Raw genomic sequence first — 9554 nt, 5'->3', positions numbered from 1 at the left:
CGTCGTAACAACTGTGTGATTTCTTCTTCCTTTGAATATGTCGTTGCGGCTTCGTGCGGTATGGCGCATTCTCAATAATAATGTACGACGGTTTCTCCAAATTCGGTAACAGCAAATTTTCAAACCACAGTAAATAGGTGGTAAGGTTCATTTTCTCATGAAAATCCTATGTTTCCTTTGACCCGAAAACGTGTAAACAGCCAGAAGCAAGCCAAAGGGCTGCACCTGCATGAACAATAATTCTGTTTTTTTGCCAAAAGGTATTGCCATTCCTTCTTGTGATCCGTCAGACCAACCGGTCTTCAGTAAATGACCAAAATTCACAAAATCATACAAATCAATGTCCTTGACCTGCCGCAAAATTCGGCACCACCATGCACCAATATCTTGTCGTTCCAACAGTACCTTACGACCAGATACTTTTTCGTAATTAAGCACCAGGATCCGTAATAGACGGCCGGGGTGGCCGAGCGCTTCTAGGCGCTACAGTCTGGAACCGCGCGACCGCTACAATCGCAGGTTCGAATCCTGCCTCGGGCATGGATGTGTGTGATGTCCTTGGGTTGGTTAGGTTTAACTAGTTCTGAGTTCTAGGGGACTAATGACCACAGAAGTTAAGTCTCATAGTGCTCAGAGACATTTGAACCATTTTTTGATCAAGGAATACCAGCCTGAGAGATGACTTAGAGCCAATAAAAAGGACCAGCTTCTTTCACCGGTACACGCAGCTTTCGTAACGTTTGATGCTCTCTACGGTGAAAATATGCATACAAATGTCTGCGAATCGCACTCTGTTCAAAAGAACCCAGATTGGGCACACGTTTCTCGACGCATCTTTTTTTTCCGGAGTTGCCAGACATAAGACTTGATGGTCCGATTCAGTTTTTCTCTTCGTTCCTTGCCTGTATTTATAACGGCTGCTTCTCACTCTTAATGCCGCCGACTTCCTCACTAATGCAAATAAGAGGCCCTACATCCTCTCTTTGCATCTGAAAATATCATCTTACGTTGTCGACGTATTCACGCGATTGTCCTCCCAACGGATTGCCTTGTCCGGCTTTCTTCAAAGCTGATTTCGGACTGCGGATTCCAAGACGACCCCGCGTTTTATTTTCGGACAAGTCACACACACGCAACGGAAACAGACGAAAAGTACACGCTAAGATAACGAAGTTCACACGACACGACGCGCACGGAACCAGGGGTTAGCAGCTACTGTCCGCTGGGCTGGGTGAGGGGTGCTGAACCCCAGCGTGTGATTGGCCAGCGCTTTCTCAAGGTCACGCGTTCGGGTAGCTGGCGAGTGCAAAGTAGTTCTAATCGCGCTACACAGTGCGCTTGGCCACGCCACACACACACACACACACACACACACACACACACACACGAAAATTGCGCCATCGCAAATTTGGACGACAAGTTCCGTGAACATTAAACGAATACGGCTCTATTTACACTGCTGTTTGGAAATACTAAAGCACCAAGACCGAAAGATGTGATCGCAATGAAATTCATTCCACACAAATGATTTTCGGTACAGACCTGTGACTGTGGAAATTCAGTACGGGGCAGCGCCAGCCACTGCACGCCGCAACACATCAGGTGGCTGAATACGCTGCGGGGGAAGGCGGTCAGGGCGCGTCCAGCGAGCGAGGACCCGAACGACCAAGTTGCCGGTCGGCCAGATCTCAGATATGTTCGATGCGCGACATGTCAGGCGAACGGGCGGGCCGGGAAAGCGGCGGTACTAGAGATGGGCAAACTCGTTCATCCTTGGGAACCAGTTCACTGCTGATCTTTCTTTTTTGGGAACTGTTCATTTTTACTCGTTCACCATTCATTTGTGCACGGTACATGGTTCTTAGGAAAAACTGAAAACTAGTAGTGTAGGTGACTGAAGGATGTAGGGCACCAAGAGGGGGCACTTGCCTCCGCCCCTGGAGTACAGAGTTTTTATTCATTACAGAACTCTTACACACTTTTAGAAGTAGTTTCTGTGATTCTGCAGAACCTCTCGTTTAGCCAACCATAGCCTTGTGTGGCTGATCGCAGGGAAATAATATAGGGTGGCGCACGGAAAACCGGCCCCGAGTACAGACTGCTCGCCAACTAAACGGACGATGTGTTGCCCGTTACGAGCAGATACAACAGATACAACAAACAGACAAACATATAATAATTAGGCAGTGAAGAAATAACAAGCTAATGCAAGCAACAACTGCAAAACAATCGATGTCGATGTGTAGAGAGCTGGAGAAGACAACATGAAAATCTCACACAACGCGCATGGGCTATAGCACATGTAGTCTTGTAAACCTGTTGGTGGCTGTTTCCCAACTTAACAGACCACAAGTGTCTTCTATAAAATTCTTCGTTTCGACTTCCACTACATAGCTATTCTACGTCGTAAACAATAATCGTTTACACCCTATACATACTTCACGTTGTCTCTGAGTTCGTAGGCGAAGTAGAGATTTTATGGTAGCATAAAACCTGGTTTTACTCATACTTGCGTCACGCGCTTAGTAAAAATTGGGTTTTTATGTTGCATTATTAAAGTTAATGAGCAATAATAATAATAATAATAATGAAGTTCGCCGTAATAAAGTTTTTGGTTCGAAATCTCCTTCTGAACAAATGTTTTTGAGATAATAAGTAAATACGATTCTATGGCAAACTATGTCTTTTCAAAGGGAGAGGCACCGCTTTTCCTACTGAACCAAAATGAGCCACAACCCACTTTTTTTTTCCAAAGGAACCAAAGTAGCAGGTAATGCAAATTGGAAACAACCAAACTTAAAAATAATTAGAGCCTTCCTAAATGTAACCAAAAATAATATGAATAACAAAAAAAACTTGCCCTGTTATAAGTATGTCTTCTGCTGTTTATCGATATAATGAAGTGAGCTGATATGCCCTTTTGTTACTTGAAAGGACGTACCTATTACATACAACGTAATTTTTATGTAATTTACGTAACTATAAAATACTTTTTGATTACCGGTCGTGGACGCTGAATAGCCAGAAACAAGTGCAAGAACAGTTTGGAATACATGTAAAATGGGCGAGCAACTGGATACTGAACTAACTAGGAGCAGTCGGCAGTGGAACTGAGACAGGTGGTCATGCGAAGAACGACGAGTGCGGCCGAGGGAGACCGAGACTGAGGCGAGCACGCGACCGAGGCTGGAACGAGAACTGCCCAAGTGACCGCCGCGGCCGAAGTGAACTAGTGAACTATGAACCGATATCGTTCCTCGGTCCTTTCGTTCATCTTGGTGAACCGTTCCTTTGGACCCGTTCGTTCGCGAACTTCCCATCTCTAGGCGGTACCCGTCGTCGAAGAGGGCTCGTACATCGCTCGCCACATACGGCCGGTAGTTTTCCTGCTGAAAGATGGCGTGTGGGTCGGCCTGCAGAACGGGCAGTGCCTCGGGCTGTGGAACGTCCCTGACGTAGCGGCAGACTGCCCTCAACACGTGGCAGGCGAGATCCCGTGTTACAGGCAATGACATCCCAAACCACTACAGTTGGCAATCAGAGGTAAAGTGGCGAACTGCAACCAGAACTGGAGGGAGCGCCGAACATATGGCCAGTGTAGAGGGCAGCACTCTCCATCACGTGACGTCGGCCACGAGATTATCTCCGGTCAAGCCAACAGTTTCGATTGACAGTAATCATTCTTATGTTGCAATGTTCACCCCCAATTTTTATCTAATTTAACACCTTCCTCTTTCACCTTGCTGGATTAGCCGAGCGGTCTAAGGCGCTGGTCCCGGCGGAGGTTCGAGTCCTCCCTCGGGCATGGGTGTGTGTTTGTCCTTTGGATAATTTAGGTTAATTAGTGTTTAGGTTTAGGGACTGATGATCTTAGCAGTCCCATAAGATTTCACACTCATTTTTTGAACCTTTCTCTTTCCTGTCAAATTTGTTAAGGTGTCAATACATCTCAATAGACTCTCTGTACATACGTGCACGATAATGCGATGTTTTCGATGTGTCAATCAATTTCATTTCGTGATCGCCCTCTTGGTAAAGATGTTCCGCTGCGGCCGATTTATCCCAGGCGGCGATTCCTCTTGCGTTCAGCGACAAGCGTTTTAACACTTCTTTTTTGCGGTACCAATATAAACCAGTCCACAACTCCAAGTAATTTCATATGCATCCGTTGTAGCCAAAGGATGTAGTATATTTTTCGCCGAGGTGGGTCTGAAGGTAGCTTCCACACCATACTCGCTCAACACTTTCCCAAGGAGATCTGCAGCCGTACAGATCAACAGAAGGAGAATTTTCCCTTTGGGCGGACGACGTTCGTCGTTGGTCCTGATTCTTTTCCTCTATGCAGTTTCGAATTATGAATCACTTTTCATTTCACTGTGACTCTCTATAGCGAAGTTCATGAAGTTGAAACGTGAAGTTAATTCTTGGAGGTATGTACCGTTTACGCAACCAGTTGAAGGCAGTTTGTTTGTTGCCGTAAGTGTTTCGCTTAATTTATTTGCTAACCATTATCAGTGATCTGTAATACATGTCTCCTTTTTTATATACAGTAAACGTATTATGTGGTAGATATGATATGCTCCTATATTACATTTTGTCGTGTCTCTGGCATGTTTTTTTTAGGTTAAAATGAACTTTTGTAGCACAAAGTTCGTAATGTGAACTTATCGTACTGTGTTACTTACACACACACACGAGTTAACAGCGCTGGAAATCGTAAGTAACAACGGATGATAACGTCACATTACGAACTTTGTGCTACAAAAGGTCATTTTAACCTAAAAAAAACATGCCAGAGACACGACAAAAGTAATATAGCAGCAAATTATATCTACCACATAAAGCGTTTATTGTACACAAAAAAAGGAAACATGTATTACAGGCCACTGATGATGCTTCGCTGCCTTCAATTGGTTCCATAGACGGTACAAACCACCAAGAATTTAAAGCAACTAAGGGAATGATGGAAAACAGAAAAAAAACTGTAGTTAATTAGTTGAAATGTTGGATTCTGAAACAAACCATGATGTCATTACGTACACCGGAATTAATGTCTTCACTGATTCTTTAAGAAACTCAGATCTAAATAATCGTCCCTTAAGATACATCAAGAAGGCCAGGTGAGATGCAAGTACTTCCAAAAATCAAGATGAGCAGTAAAAATCTTTCTGGACAGTGCAACAACATTTATTGGAACTGAGATTCGACAGTGCTGTTTCCCATCTAATTCCATTCAGCATTTACAAATCAGGCAGTTCTGATATCAAAGTGCTGGAGCGGTCTAAAGGTATGGTGATTCTCGTGTACGACTGTGATGGTGTTATCCTAACGCATTACGTTCCTCCACGGCAGACTGTCAATGCACAGTATTACTGTTCGTTTTTGGAGCATCAGCTGCGACGAGGTTTGCGAAAGAAGCGGCGACACTTTCTGCGCAACCCAGCCATCATTTTGCACGAATATGCGCGGGCGCATACAACGCGAGATGTGGCTGCCCTGTTTGGTCGATGGGACTGGGAAGTTCTGAACCACGCACCCTACTCCCCGGACTTAAGTCCTTTGTGACTGTGATTTGATTTCGAAGATGAAGGAACCACTTCGTGGCATTCGCTTCAGAACTGTTGCCAGAGATTCGACAGGCAGTAGACCGCTCCATGTGCACCATCAACAGAAGAGGCCCTGCTAAGGGTATACTACGCCTTCCACATCGCTGGCAACGGGTTCTACGCAACGCTGGTGACTACTTTGAAGGACAGTAACAGGTGCAAACATGTAACTCTTTTGTATCGGTTGTGAGTAAATAGTTGCCACTATTTAAGTTCCAACCCTCGTAAATTACATTAGTGGCCAATTTAGGATTAGACAATTATCAGACGTCTGCAGCATAATACCAAAGGTACAGAAAACAGGTAAGGCACGTCAGTGAACAACATTATACTTCCGTATTACAAATGTTATTTGAATTACTTACATGATGTTGGTGATGTGTGTGTCACATTTAAAAACTTATTTCGCGTTATGTCGGGATAGCCATTGGTCCCCAAACATACGAGGTCTGTTCAAAAAATTCCGGAACATTCGTAATTTCGAGCCACTGGTGTGGCATTCCTACACACGCCTTTGTTTTACATGCAACAGGTGGAAGTTTCAAAGTTGTATGTCAGTTATTGTTCAGTGCTGTATTGAGGAGAAGTTCGCGAATTTCGAGATGGCAGAGGAGCAACGCGACTGCATTACATTTTGGGTGACACTCGAGAAACCCTTTACAGACACACACAACATGATGCAGGAAGTCTACGGCGATGAGTGGTTAAGGCGAACTCGGTGTCACGAACGGTTCACACGGTTTACAAATCGCCGGACGGAAGTTGGAGGTGACCCTCGTTCAGGACGGCCCTCTACGTCCACCGACGACGCTCACGTCAAGAACAACAAAATCGTGCGAGCCAATCGCCAATGGCACTCACAGCGTCACCCTCTCCTCCCGACACGAGGTCTGTTCAGAAAGTAACCGAACTACACTACTGGCCATTAAAATTGCTACACCAATAAGAAATGCAAATGACAAACGGGTATTCATTGGACAAATATATTATACTAGAACTGACATGTGATTACATTTTCACGCAATTTGGGTGCATAAATCCTGAGAAAACGTACCCAGAACAACCACCTCTGGCCGTAATAACGCCCTTGATACGCCTGGGCATTGAGTCAAACAGACCTTGGGTGGCGTGTACAGGTATAGCTGCCCATGCAGCTTCAACACGATACCACAGTTCATCGAGAGTAGTGACTGGCGTATTGTGACGAGCCAGTTACTCGGCCACCACTGACCAGACGTTTTCAATTGGTGAGAGATCTCGAGAATGTGCTGGTCAGGGCAGCAGTCGAACATTTTCTGAATCCAGAAAGGCCCAGACAGGACCTGCAACATGCGGTCGTGCATTATCCTGCTGAAATGTAGGGTTTCGCAGGGTACGAATGAAGAAAGAGCCACGGGTCGTAACGCATCTGAAATGTAACGTCTACTGTTGAAAGTGCCGTCAGTGCGAACAAGACGTGACCGAGACGTCTAATCAATGGCACCCCATACCACGACGCCTGGTGATACGCCAGTATGGCGGTGACGAATACACGCTTCCAATGTGCGTTCACCGCGATGTCGCCAAATACGGATGAGACCATCATGATGCTGTAAACAGACCTGGATTCATCCGAAAAATGACGTTTTGCCATTCGTGCACCCAGGTTCGTCGTTGAGTACACCATCGGAGGCGCTCCTGTCTGTGATGCAGCGTCAAGGGTAACCGCAGCCACGGTCTGCGAGCTGATAGTCCATGCTGCTGCAAACGTCGTCGAACTGTTCGTGCAGATGGTTGTCGTCTTGCAAACGTCCCCATCTGTTGACTCAGGGATCGAGACGTGGCCGCACGATCCGTTACAGCCATGCGGATAAGATGCCTGTCATCTCGACTGCTAGTGATACGAGGCTGTTGGGATCCAGCACGGCGTTCCGTATTACCCTCCTGAACCCACCGATTCCATATTCTGCTAACAGTTACTGGATCTCGACCAGCGCGAGCAGCAATGTCGCGATACGATAAACCGCAATCGCGATAGGCTACAATCCGCCCTTATCAAAGTCGGAAACGTGATGGTACGCATTTCTCCTCCTTACACGGGGGCATCACAACAACGTTTCACCTGGCAACGCCGGTCAACTGCTGTTTGTGAATGAGAAATCGGTTGGAAACTTTCCTCGTGTCAGCACGTTGTAGGTGTCGCCACCGGCGCCAACCTTGTGTGAATACTCTGAAAAGCTAATGATTTGCATATCACAGCATCTTCTTCCTGTCGGTTAAATTTCGCGTCTGTGGCACGTCATCTTCGTGGTGTAGCAATTTTAATGGCCAGTAGTGTACGTTCTTTAAAGGTCACTATTAATTTTACAGATTGCTGCTCCTCGACTCTTCGAAAGTACTCCCCTCCTTTTTCTACTTAGCGAAGCAGTCGACGGTAGCTTCATTTGAGACGGACTTTGAGATCTGCGATGAATTTGTTTTGACGTCGTCACTACTCTGAAACCGGCGTCCTTTCAGCACCGATTTTAATTTCGCAAGCTGGAAGAAATGGCAAACAGCCACACGTAGCGCGTAAGGAGGCTGCGAGAGAACAGACTCCTCACGTCTGGCACAAAACTGACGCAGCTGAACTCGCGGGCGCGTTGTCGTGCTGAAACATCTCTCGCCACATTTCTTCTCTAGATTTTTTTTTCGCAAAACAGTTGCAAAACGTCTCAATAGTTCACGCAGTATCCTGTTTCGTTTCGAGACAGGAATCCAAAATGGACGAGTCCACTGAATTCGAAAAGAAAAAAACACTTAGCGTCCCTTTGACATGTGACTGAGGCTGACGCCCTCTCCCTGCCAGTCGACTGGGCTGAGTCAGCTTCTGCCTGAATGTCGCAGCCGTGAACCCAGCTCTCGTCTCCCGTTACGATTCTTTGCACGAATGTTTCAAAAAATGTTCGAAATGTGTGTGAAATCTTATGGGACTTAGCTGCTAAGGTCATCAGTCCCTAAGCTTACACACTACTTGACCTAAATCATCCTAAGGACAAACACACACACACACACACACACACACACACATGCCCGAGGGAGGACTCGAACCTCCGCCGGGAGCAGCCGCACAGCCCATGACTGCAGCGCCCTAGACCGCTCGGCTAATCCCGCGCGGCACCAATGTTTCACCGTCGCTGGCTCGGTCAGGCAGTTCCCGACAAACGTCCACCTGATCTTCTTTCCGTTGTTCTGTCATCGGACGAGGAATAACTTTTGCCGCAACTAGACGCACGTTCAGTTTCTTCGTGAAAATTTAGTGGTGCGGCTCAGTTGATGTGGTAGCCTGTTCTGAAATTTTTCTGGGTTCCTGAACATGAGAGACGTTAGGTGTAAAGCGAAAGGCTATCGTGGTCGAGCATCAACTGACTGGCCACCACTTTCAAATCGAGAAAAACGCGTTTGCGTACGACCCAGAGCATCGTCTCTGTAAGCTTGTACAAAAGCTGAATGTCCAATTGCATTCTTCTGATTGCTTTTATTTACAGATACAATGGATCTGAAGACTCGAATTGGACGTTCTTGTTTCCGCAACACTTTTCCACGGTTTGAAGCAAAATTTTTACTTTGCTCTAGAAAATGGCACGTTTCAAAAATCGCCACTAACAGACACACACGTTGTACTATAAGATTATCACGAAAACTAAAAGAGATACAGGGTGATAATTCTTGAAGTGTATGAAATGAAATCGCCACTAATAGAGACGCACGTTACACTACAAGATTATTACGAAAACTAAAAGAGGTAGAGGGAGATAATTGTTGAAGTGTATGAAATGAAATCGTCAAATTGTGAACAGCTTGCGTGGGGACGCTCAAACTGCACGGTTGGCCGCGGGGCATGACGGGAATTAGCCAGCACAAGCTCTCGCGCCTCTCTGCTGTCGGCCACTTTCTTTCGGACGGGTTCGCGAGTAAGCAAAATTGGAG

Source organism: Schistocerca serialis, chromosome 6 (assembly GCF_023864345.2).
Source record: "Schistocerca serialis cubense isolate TAMUIC-IGC-003099 chromosome 6, iqSchSeri2.2, whole genome shotgun sequence".
Lineage (NCBI taxonomy): Eukaryota > Metazoa > Arthropoda > Insecta > Orthoptera > Acrididae > Schistocerca > Schistocerca serialis.
This window is presented reverse-complemented; position numbering follows the sequence as displayed.